Source organism: Schistocerca americana, chromosome 4 (assembly GCF_021461395.2).
Source record: "Schistocerca americana isolate TAMUIC-IGC-003095 chromosome 4, iqSchAmer2.1, whole genome shotgun sequence".
Lineage (NCBI taxonomy): Eukaryota > Metazoa > Arthropoda > Insecta > Orthoptera > Acrididae > Schistocerca > Schistocerca americana.
In genome coordinates, this window is record NC_060122.1 from 794111461 (window position 1) to 794124376 (window position 12916).

Below are 12916 nucleotides of genomic sequence, written 5' to 3' on the forward strand. Positions count from 1 at the left end.
TCGGTAGGTTACGAATATGTTACAGCTGACTTTGTTGTTGTTCACATATGTAAAAATGTATATAATATTCATATTTTGTCACGTTATGAAATACATTAGATCATTGCTTCACATAGCGATATTAAAATATTTTGACCCCGACGTGATTTGAACACGCAACCTTCTGATCTGGAGTCAGACGCGCTACCGTTGCGCCACGGAGTCATCCGTTTGTAACAAGCTTTAATACATGCTCATATACGATTTTATGAATTTTGAGCTGTTCCCCATAAAGAAATATTGGATAATCGTTTAAGGACGGACGAGATATAAATTGCAAATGAGATGTAATTTCTGGAAAACGGGGAAATGAGAAAGAATTGAAGCGTACTTTTGAAGCAGAAATCTGCTCACAGGTAATATATTATATCTGTTGCTTAGGACACATGCTTCATTGGTGTTATACGCTTTGTGATACCTGCCGTAATTGACTTCCATTGTCGGACGTCTGTGGCAGATAATTATCGCCTTTGTTGGAGTCTTCACGCTAATTACCATGCGGGAGTTCCGCGCGAACGAACGCTGCTCAAAGTCACAGTTTCTCAATGCTGTAAGAACACCTGAAATAAGGTGACCATGCATACGGGATCCGAAGCAGGGACCAACTTTACAATTGCTGGCATCTTGGAATGCAAGAATGCTCTGATATTACCATACATTATTAAAACTTACAACGAAATGAGTAGTAGGCATCAAATGATGATACAACAAACATAATTTAAAACACAGGCGCATTCATAGTTTGTGCATAATTATTGTATAACACTTATATTGTAAAAGTTAGGAAGCAGAACACAGCACTTGCTTAGGTATCCACACACACCTTTTACACTCAGTTATTCATGCCTCTAACTTCTGTGATGTATGAATTTCACTAAGCAGAAATGTGGTTCCCTTTCAGTTTAAGAACAACTGTATTTGAAATTAATTTTCACCATCAGTATTGCTTTCAAAGCCTGTATTTTCAGAGTTTTGTTGATGTCCGTATAATTTTCATCAAAGAAAAGACACGCTCGACAGGTGCATCCGTACCGGGAAGACATAAGTAACATAAATCCCACAAACTTAGAAATATATTCATAAGATATATATTCGAATGCATGCTTTCGCGGCGATATCTGTTAATAAGATTAATTAACTTATTTTCATAAGATTATCTTATTTTCATAAGATATATGTTTGGATATCAAGTGCTAGAACATTTGTACCCAATGCATATTAGTGGCAGTTTTTTCTATGCTTTATTTCTCTATTTGCTGAGGAGTGGCCCATGCTGCATAGTTAACACACTCTTATATTTTGAAATCTCACATTACCGAAAATCTGATCTGATTTTTAAAAGTCAGAACTCTTAGATGTCCTGGGAGAACCCATTGGGGACAAGGGAGCTGGATTCCAAAAGCCGAAACTATCCCGGCCACATTGGGATGTCTGCTCACTTGACATTAAGTCGTATCCATCTACCTAGTAATTCCTCTAGACAGATTTCCATGACGCTGAGTCATTTAAAGAATGAGCAGTTTCTGAAAGAAGTCACTTTCTGCGTTCTTCAAACTGCTGGATGCTGATACGCTTAGGGAACTTGTGATTAACGGAATCATAACACATCCGTTTGTCTAGACACAGAAGCAGTTTTATTCATCCGTTGCTCCTTTTTACAAAATGATATTGGCTGTCATGATATTACTGTTTCAGAACAAATAAAAACGTAATTCATCTCTACAGGGTCCCGGCGGAGGTTCGAGTCCTCCCTCGGGCATGGGTGTGTGTGTTTGTCCTTAGGAAATTTAGGTTAAGTAGTGTGTAAGCTTAGGGACCGGTGACCTTTGCACTTAAATCCCATAAGATTTCACACACACACGCACACACACACACACACACACACACACACACACACACACATCTCTACAGGCACTTACATACTTACAGGTCTAATTTGACAATTTCTCCTGTGTCTTCGGATCTACGAAACGCGACGAACGAATTAATGCTGAGTGAATTAGTTAATACCGCAGCTCTTGTCAGTTTAAGCTGCTTCTGGTCATCGCGACAAAAGTACATTGAAAGTGCTAATATTAGACAGCAACCTGTTTGTTAGCAATCGTGACTCGGCAGCCATTTTATTTGTGAGCCTACAGTCTGTCGTGTCCAGTTAACATAACTTACATCACAGTCGAAGTCTGCATGTGTGAGAAAAAAAGAACAAACCATACCGAGACTGTAAATCACCTCACGCAGTACTGTCCTGTACATCCACATTTTCGCTTCGTTTCGGTTTCACTGTTTACGTACGCAGTGTGATTGGTAATATTGTAGGCAGATCGACGAAGCGCCAACATAACATCCAACTGGTTCATGCTTAGTCACTTTCTGCGTTGTTCAAACAAATCTCTGTGCCGACGGCTGCTTTGGTCGCCACTTTATAGCGCGTTTAGAATATTATTGACGTCAACAAGCCCGTAGCATTAGACTCGCTGAGTGGAACGAAATCCCGCAGCCGCGCGCCGGCGCAGCGAGCGCTGTGCAGAAACACGTGTATTGCGCAGGCGCAGTGAATGTTGACGTAAAAGAGGCCGCGGCAACGGCTGCCGGCTCGTTAACGTAGGAATTCGGCTGCGCCGGTTCTCCTTGACATTTGCACCGGAAGATGGTGCGCCGCCGTCCCGCTAGGAGGCGCCGCTAACTGTATCACGTGACCTCGGCTCGCGGCCGGGCGTCAGTCTTCCGGGAGCTCTACGCCCGTTGCGAACGCGTGATGCGATGGTTAATGGCTTAGCGTTCCTCCCAGTGTAGTGCCGTCACAGGAAATTGAAAGTAACGAATCTTTGTGCTAGCAAAGGGGAGCGTAAATTCTACTTGGAAACAGCAAATAACCCGTGGAGATTATCTAGGCCTACCGTAGAGTTAATAATGATCCGAACAGCCACTGGTATTGAATTGTTCAACACGCTGGGTAGTCACAAAGTCTTAAATATCACCTTGAAAAAAATAATTTGCTTTGTTAATTCTTTGCTCGTTTGCAGGTACATACCTACAGTTTGGTTTCACCTTCAGATCGCCGTGCCTCAGTACCTTGGCACTCCAAAACAAAATTGCAGAATCTGTTGACAGAGTGGAGATAGCCTGCACTGTTTCATTATGTCGTGTCATGGTAGTGTGGCGCGGCGATTTAAAGGCGTATCCGAACTGCGGCGATAGCGAGGTGGCGCAGGGTTTATTTAGCACACTGGACTCGCATTTGGGAGGACGACGGTTCCATCCTGATTTCGGTTTCGTGTGGTTTCCCTAAACCGCTTTCAGGGATGGTTCCTTTAAAGAGGCACGGCCATTTCCTTCTCCATTCTTCCTTAATCCTAGCTTGTGCTCCGTCTCTACTGACTTCGTTGTCGATGAGACGTAAAACTAATTTCCTTCTCCGAACTGCGGCGATGTACCTGCAAACGGGCAAAACTTTAATCATCATACCGCAAAATTAAATTTGCGTCGTTAAAGCTTTATGACTATCTTCTCGTATGCTAAGGCTTAAACATTACTGACACCGTCCATTCCATTAAACTGCTTTTCCAGGTCCTTTGGTGTTTCTGACAGAATTACAATATCATTGACGAATCTCAATGTTTTTATTTCTTCTCCATGGATTTTAATTCCTACACCGAATTTTTCTTTTGTTTCCTTTACTGCTTGCTCAACATACAGATTGAATAACATCGGGGAGAGGCTACAACCCTGTCTCACTCCCTTCCCAACCACTGCTTCTCTTTCATGCCCCCCCCCCCCCCGAATCTTATAACTGCCATCTGATTTCTGTACAAATTGTAAATAGCCTTTCGATCCCTGTATTTTACCCCTGCCACCTCTAGAATTTGAAAGAGAGTATTCCAGTCAACATTGTCAAAAGCTTTCTCTAAGTCTACAAATGCTAGAAACGTAGGTTTGCCTTTCCTTAATCGGTCTTCTAAGATACGTCGCAGGGTCAGTATTGCCTCACGTGTCCCAACATTTCTACGGAATCCAAACATATTTTCCCGGAGGTCGGCTTCTACCAGTTTTTCCATTCCTCTGTAAAGAATTCGCGTTAGTATTTTGCAGCCGTGACTTATTAAACTGATAGTTCGGTAATTTTCACATCTGTCAACACCTGCTTTCTTTGGGATTGGAATTATTATATTCTTCTTAAAGTCTGAGGGTATTTCGCCTGTCTCGTACATCTTGCCCACCAGATGGTAGAGTTTTGTCAGGACTGGCTCTCCCAAGGCCGTCAGTAGTTCTAATGGAATGCTGTCTACTCCCGGGGCCTTGTTTCGACTCAGGTCTTTCAGTGCTCTGTCAAACTCTTCACACAGTAGCATATCTCCCATTTCATCTTCAGCTACATCCTCTTCCATTTCCATAATACTGCCCGCAAATACATCGCACTTGTATAGACCCTCTATATACTCCTTCAACCTTTTTCCTTTCCCTTCTTTGCTCAGAACTGCGTTTCCACCTGAGCTCTTGATATTCGTACAAGTGGGTCTCTTTTCTCCAAAGGTCACTTTAATTTTCCTGTAGGCAGTATGTATCTTACCCCTAGTCATATATACCTCCGCATCCTTACATTTGTCCTCTAGCCATCCCTGCTTAGCCATTTTGCACTTCCTATCGATCTCATTTCTGAGACGTTTGTATTCCTTTTTGCCTGCTTCCCTTGCTGCATTTTTATATTTTCTCCTTTCATATTAAATTCAATGTATCTTCTGTTACCCAACGATTTCTACTAGCCCTCGTCTTTTTACCTACTTGATCCTCTGCTGCCTTCACTATTTCATCTCTCAAAGCTACCCATTCTTCTTCTACTGTATTTCTTTCCCCCATTCTTGTCAATCGTTCCGTAATGCTCTCCCTGAAACTCTCTCCAACCTCTGGTTCTGTCAGTTTATCCGGGTCCCATCTCCTTAAATTTCCACCTTTTTGCAGTTTCTTCAGTTTCAATCTGCAGCTCATAACCAATAGATTGTGGTCAGAGTCCACATCTGCCCCTGGAAATGTCTAACAATTTAAAACCTGGTTCCTAAATCTCTTTCTTACCATTACATAATCTATCAGAAACCTTCCAGTACCTCCAGGCATCATCCATGTATACAGTCTTCTTTCATGATTCTTGAACCAAGTGTTAGCTATGATTAAATTATGCTCTGTGCAAAATTCTACCAGGCGGCTTCCTCTTTCATTCCTTACTCCCATTCCATATTCACCTACTATGTTTCTTTCTCTTCCTTTTCCTACTATCGAATTCCAGTCACCCATGACTATTAAATTTTCGTCTCCCTTCAATATCTGAATAATTTCTTTTATCTCATCATTCATTTCATCAATCTCTTGGTCATATGCGGATCTAGTTGACATATAGACTTGTACTACTGTGGTAGGCGTTGGCTTCGTATCTATCTTGGCCACAATAATGCGTTCACTATGGTGTTTGTAGTAGCTTACCCGCATTCCTATTTTTTTTATTCATTTTTAAACCTACTCTTGCATTACCTCTATTTCATTTTGTATTTATAACCCTGTATTCACCTGACCAGAAGTCTTGTTCCTCCTGCCACCGAACTTCAATAATTCGCAGTATATCTAACTTCAACCTATCCATCTCCCTTTTTAAATTTTCTAACCTACCTGTCCGATTAAGGGATCTGACATTCCGCGCTCCGTTCCGTAGAACGCCAGTTTTCTTTCTCCTGTTAACGACGTTCTCCTGAGCAGTCCCCACCCGGAGATCCGAATGGGGGACTATTTTACCTCCGGAATATTTTACCCAAGAGGACGCCATCATCATTAGCCATATAGTAAAGCTGCATGCTCTGGGGAAAAATTACGGCTGTAGTTTCCCCTTGCTTTCAGCCGTTCGCAGTACCAGCACAGCAAGGCCATTTTGGTTATTGTTACAAGGCCAGATCAGTCAATCATCCATACTGTTGCCCCTGCAACTACTGAAAAGGCTGCTGACCCTCTTCAGGAACCACACTTTTGTCTGGCCTCTCAACAGATACCCCTCCGTTGTAATTGCACCTACGGTACGGCCATCTGTATCGCTGAGACACGCAACCCTCGCCACCAACGGCAACGTCCATGGTTCATGGTGGTAGTGTGTGTGTGTGGGGGGGGGGGGGGGGGGGGCATATAAGACTTAACATAAAATTTGACTTTTTTAACAATTCGGAAGCTTGTGAAGCAGACGGAGTAAAAAATACCAAATCCTTCGAAATTAGTCCAATGTAAGGAAATTTTTTTTAACAGAGATAACAAATGAAGCGTTGGGAACCTAAATGTCGTGAGCATTATTCATTACAGCACTGCTCGACGTTTAGATATTAAATCCACTTTTCCGTTGGTGGATCATACTACTTTTCTTTACAGCTGGACGCCGAAAAATCTGTAGCTTTGCTTTCTTAATGTTTTTTGTTCGATCAGAATCAGTTTCCTCTCTGGTTTATTTCTTATGTGTACTCTTAATTGTGATTCGATATGCTTTTTTAGGGTTTCCAGATACTATTTCTGAGCTTTTCATTTTCGTTCTTCTTCCTATCGATATTTTCTTTTTGGTAAAGGAGTTATTTCTCTTGAAGACATTTATATCTGCAGATGCATGATTACTCTGCAAATCACAATTAAATGCCTGACAGAGGATTCATCGAACCACCTTTAAGCTGTTTCCCTACCGTTGCACTCTCGTACAATGCCCGGGAAAAGCGAATATTTGAATCTTTCCGTACGAGCTCTGGTTTCTCTTATTTTACTATGACGATCATTTCTCCCTAGGTAGCCGGCCGGAGTGGCCGAGCGGTTCTAGGCGCTTCAGCCTGAAACCGCGCGACCGCTACGGTTGCAGGTTCGAATCCTGCCTCGGGTATGGATGTGTCTGATGTCCTTAGGTTTAAGTAGTTCTAAGTTCTAGGGGACTGATGACCTCCGCTGTTAAGTCCCATAGTGCTCAGAGCCATTTGAACCATTTCTCCCTAGGTAGGTGGGCGCCAGGAGAAAGTTGATGATTCAAATTTCACGAGAAGGTCGTACTGCAACGAGAAACGCCCTTGTTCTAATGACTGCCACCCCACTTCATGTATTATACTCGTGACACTCTCTCCCTTATTTCACGATAACAGAAAACGAGTTGCCATTCTCCGAACTTTTTCGATGTCGTCCAGTCACTCCTGTCTCATGCGGATCCCACACCATGCAGCAACAGTCGAGAAGGGGCCGGACAAGGGTAGTGTACGCAGTCTCTTTAGTAGAACTGTTCTGCCAATAAATCGCAGCCTTTGGTTCGCTTGCCCCACAACATTATCTATATGATCGTTCCAGTAACGAAGTTACCTGATGTTGGCTCCTGTCCGTTAGTTGATACGAGCGAACTTCGGCTCCGATGAGAGATTCGACTGCGCATTACCCACTCCATAATTTTAAGCCAGGCGTAAAGTTGCTCCGTATTGCACGATTTCATCAGCTTTTGTTTCTACATGGTAACGCTTTGTAGGAAGGTCATGTATTAGTATATCACATCGTAGAGCACAAAGTGAAGCTTCTAAGCTCATTATGGCCTGAAGTATATATAATTTATTTTCACCACATAAAAGTTTGTATGGAAATCACATAAAACCATTCTAAGCGAATCGCTCAGCAGTTAGTGCCAGGTCAGCAACCAAACTACGGCAAATAGAATGTCAGTCAGATAAGGTCTTTCGTACCGAGCACGTTAGCCAACTGCTGGATTATTACATCTGAGGTATATGCATTCCGCAGCTTTACCCGCTGCGCATACTTACTCCACGCTACGAAGTGTGATGTAACTACCAGACACCACACTTGCTAGGTGGTAGCCTTTAAATCGGCCGCGGTCCGTTAGTATACATCGGACCCGCGTGTCGCCACTATCAGTGATCGCAGAACGAGCGCCACCACAGGGCAGGTCTAGTCTAGAGAGACTCCCTAGCATTCGCCCCAGTTGTACAGCCGACTTTGCTAGCGATGGTTCACTGTCGACATACGCTCTCGTTTGCAGAGACGACAGTTTAGCATAGCCTTCAGCTACGTCATTTGCTACGACCTAGCAAGGCGCCATATTCAGTTACTGCAACTAATTACTCCAAGACTGTATTCTGAACAAATAATATCGTGAATCATGTTCTGTCAAGAGCGACGTTCATCATTAATGGATTAAAGTTAAGTATCAAACTAATTACGTCCGCTTTCTGAATTCTCATTCCTTGTCATGTTCCAGACCTCACGTCTGTATAGTTCTTCCCTCCCCACGCCAACCTGCGTGAGCTAAAACGCATTTCGGCCTCCTCTCGTAACACGGTGTTGGCTCTTATGCCAACACAACACGAAGTTTCGCTACTTCAGCATCTTCTTAATAAGTCATTCATGTAGCGTGCCTGGGATGAAAAAATAATCGTTTAGTGAGAAAATTATCGCAAGGTAAACGAGACCTTTCTTTGAGCACCTGCAAGTTTAAATTGTTCACGTTCCGCTACACATTAGTTGCAGCACAACATGAGCCTTCACTGATCATTGTCCTGTCCACTATGGCCATCCAGATTTAGGGTTCCCTAAATCGGTTAATACGAATATTGAGGCATTTCATTTGAAAAGGAGGTAGCTGGTTTCTTTCGCCATTCTCGTGTCCTCGTGTTCGCCCTCCCCCCCCCCCCCCCCCCCCCACCGGCCTTTTGCTCTGCCACTACCCGACATAGCGGTGTCAGCCTCATGCACGCCCGCACTGTTCAGGACCTGCAAAAAATTGCACCGTGGGATTCTCGCACGCCGTCTGTTCCCAACTGTTGTTACTACAGCAGAGCAAAGTCGCAAGTAATTCCAGGCGATCGCTTGTCATTCTTGTTCTCATCAGAGAGGGGAAAAAACAATGAGAGAATGAAAGTTTTTACTGTTATTTGTTGGAGGATCATTAGAAAGGTGCAGTCTATGCACTGGGTGGTTATAATTAACAGTCATGGACTGTGCGGCCGGTCCCGGCAGAGGTTCGAGTCCTCCCTCCGGCATGGGTGTGTGTGTTTGTCTTTAGGATAATTTAGGTTAAGTAGCGTGTAAGCTCAGGGACTGATGACCTTAGCAGTTAAGTCCCATAAGATTTCACACACATTTGAACATTTTTTGTTACAGTTAAACTTTCTCTATTTAACACGTTATAACACGGAAACTAATTACCGTACGAGTACCAAACTTGGTAGCATTAATGTCAAGGACATCGGGAAGAGAAATAATATACAGGGCTATTACAAATGATTGAAGCGATTTCATAAATTCACTCTACCTCCATTCATTGACATATGGTCACGACACACTACAGATACGTAGAAAAACTCATAAAGTTTTGTTCGGCTGAAGCCGCACTTCAGGTTTCTGCCGCCAGAGCGCTCGAGAGCGCAGTGAGACAAAATGGCGACAGGAGCCGAGAAAGCGTATGTCGTGCTTGAAATGCACTCACACCAGTCAGTCATAACAGTGCAACGACACTTCAGGACGAAGTTCAACAAAGATCCACCAACTGCTAACTCCATTCGGCGATGGTATGCGCAGTTTAAAGCTTCTGGATGCCTCTGTAAGGGGAAATCAACGGGTCGGCGTGCAGTGAGCGAAGAAACGGTTGAACGCGTGCGGGCAAGTTTCACGCGTAGCCGCGGAAGTCGACGAATAAAGCAAGCAGGGAGCTAAACGTACCACAGCCGACGGTTTGGAAAATCTTACGGAAAAGGCTAAAGCAGAAGCATTTCTTAAACAGGAGATTGGAAAACCGATGGATCGGTCATGGTGGAGATCATGATCAACAATTCATGTCATGGCCTCCACGCTCTCCCGACTTAACCCCATGCGATTTCTTTCTGTGGCGTTATGTGAAAGATTCAGTGTTTAAACCTCCTCTACCAAGAAACGTGCCAGAACTGCGAGCTCGCATCAACGATGCTTTCGAACTCATTGATGGGGACATGCTGCGCCGAGTGTGGGAGGAACTTGATTATCGGCTTGATGTCTGCCGAATCACTAAAGGGGCACATATCGAACATTTGTGAATGCCTAAAAAAACTTTTTGAATTTTTGTATGTGTGTGCAAAGCATTGTGAAAATATCTCAAATAATAAAGTTATTGTAGAGCTGTGAAATCGCTTCAATCATTTGTAATAACCCTGCAGAATCAATTCAACTGAAACACTTCTATGTGCTGCTGCGGTACATCGTACCATTACTTACCGGTACCATTACTGCTAAAAAAGGGGCTCAATATGGCGCCCATCAGTGTCTAGAAGAGACTGAAGGCGGAGGATTGCTTATGGCACAGCAGAACAAAGCATGTCCGTTGGTAGGTTGGTTACCTCTCTTCATATGCCTCGCTTCAGATTAGCACATGTGTGAATGTTCGCCTGGTAAACCCTGTCCTTCAGGTAGCCCCACAACCAGAAATCACAGGGAGTGAAATAAGGTGATGGTGCCGGCCAAGCATTTAGGAACGATCGGCTGATAATTCGATCGTTTTGAAATGTATTTCGGAGAAGCAGGTGAACATTTCACATGATATCTTGGGAACCATGGATGAAGGGTATCAGACACATGGCATATTCCTTGACTTCCGGAAAGCGTTTGACTCAGTGCCCCACTGCAGACTCCTAACTAAGGTACGAGCATATGGGATTGGTTCCCAAGTATGTGAGTGGCTCGAAGACTTCTTAAGTAATAGAACTCAGTACATTGTCCTCGATGGTGAGTGTTCATCGGAGGTGAGGGTACCATCTGGAGTGCCCCAGGGAAGTGTGGTAGGTCCGCTGTTGTTTTCTATCTACATAAATGATCTTTTGGATAGGGTGGATAGCAACGTGCGGCTGTTTGCTGATGATGATGTGGTGTACGGGAAGGTGTCGTCGTTGAGTGACTGTAGGAGGATACAAGATGACTTGGACAGGATTTGTGATTGGTGTAAAGAATGGCAGCTAACTCTAAATATAAATAAATGTAAATTAATGCAGATGAATAGGAAAAAGGATCCCGTAATGATTGAATACTCTATTAGTAGTGTAGCGCTTGACACAGCCACGTCGATTAAATATTTGGGCGTAACATTGCAGACCGATATGAAGTGGGACAAGCATGTAATGGCAGTTGTGAGGAAGGCGGATAGTCGTCTTCGGTTCATTGGTAGAATTTTGGGAAGATGTGGTTCATCTGTAAAGGAGACCGCTTATAAAACACTAATACGACCTATTCTTGAGTACTGATCGAGCGTTTGGGATCCCTATCAGATCGGATTGAGGGAGGACATAGAAGTAATTCAGAGGCGGGCTGCTAGATTTGTTACTGGTAGGTTTGATCATCACACGAGTGTTACGGGAATGCTTCAAGAACACGGGTGGGAGTCTCTAGAGGAAAGAAGGCGTTCTTTTCGTGAATTGCTACTGAGGAAATTTAGAGAACCAGTATTTGAGGCTGACTGCAGTAGAATTTTACTGCCGCCAACTTGCATTTCGCGTAAAGACCACAAAGATAAGACAAGAGTGATTAGGGCTCGTACAGAGGCATATAGGCAGTCATTTTTCCCTCGTTATGTTTGGGAGTGGAACAGGGAGAGAAGATGCTAGTTGTGGTACGAGGTACCCTCCGCCACGCGCCGTATGGTGGATTGCGAAGTATGTATGTAGATGTAGATGTAGAAGCGCAGTGGCGCCCCATCTTTCATGAAGAGTGTAGGGTTCAATGTGTCTCTCTCCTGTAGAGCGGGTATGACATGCTGGCGAAGCCTATCGCAGTAACGCTGGCCAATCACATTGCACGTCTTTGGTCCTTGATCACCAGCCTGTTCAAAACAGAATGGGTTAATGATGAGCGTAACCGTGAAGCCACACCATAGGGTGACCTGTCCACCATACAGAGGAGCTTCATGCAGAGTGACTGGAAGTGAAGATCCCCACACTTGGCAGTTCTGTGTGTTCACCTCACCCGTCAGAGACAAATTGGCTTCGTCTGTCCATGTGATGGTCCAGGCCCAGCCCTCGTCAGCTTCAGTCCTTGCGAGAAAGTGGAGAGCGAAGTCAACACGTCGTTGTGCGTCCTGTGGTGCAAGCTGCTGTACGATGTGGATCTTGTACGGATACCATTTGAGAGTGGTTCGAAGCAGCTTCCGTACGGTGAACCACGGGATGTTCGACTGTCGTGACACAGCACGCGCACTGCCTGACGATCGGAAATTGCGCGCAGTGTTGTCTGCCATAGCAACGGCGATTTCATCAACCACCTGTGGTGCAACCGGTCGTCGGCCTCTTCCCTGAGCGATGCCCAGTTTTCCAATTGATTCGACCTTCTTCATCATGCTCCACACAGCATGTGGGGGGGGGGGGGGGAGGGGGTGGAAAGAGGACCCTTCCGTAATCCTTTCAGCCGGCGATATTCTCGGAGTGCAGTTGCAAAGTTACTGTTGTTCTGATAATAGAGCTTCACCAATAATTCCCTGCTCCTTTTGTCCAAGTTCATGTTGACACGTCAACAAGTGCACTGCGACTGGTCAGGTGTGTGAGACTATGAATCACGATGACTGATCACGGCCATCGTTGGAACTGGATGGTGGCGCTGTTCCTTCGTTGATCTGTGTCCCACATGTTCATGCGGTCCAGCTGCGACCGGAGACCGTTCAGCGACGGACTGGTGTAGAACTCTCCCTTTGGGACCACAGCAATCCCTGACTCCTAGTGAGTCAAGTTTTACCCACGAGTCGAGACACTTGCCTTGGGCGTGGTCCTTAGTGATCCTCATGAGGTGCAACTCCGGTGCGAGTTTTCTGCGAACCAGCAAATCTGTCGCCGCTGCCATTCTGAACAGATAGCAGTCTCCGCACACA

At 44.5% G+C, this 12916-nt stretch overlaps 1 protein-coding gene and 1 non-coding gene across 2 annotated transcripts in view; one reads left to right on the forward strand and one right to left on the reverse strand.

The window, feature by feature from the left end:
* The window catches only part of LOC124613807 (lysine-rich arabinogalactan protein 19-like), a 407024-nt gene that overhangs the window by 265944 nt on the left and 128164 nt on the right, over positions 1–12916 (forward strand). The window lies entirely within an intron of this gene.
* Positions 133–204, reverse strand: Trnaw-cca. The gene has a single exon. It is a non-coding gene; the product is annotated as a tRNA-Trp (tRNA).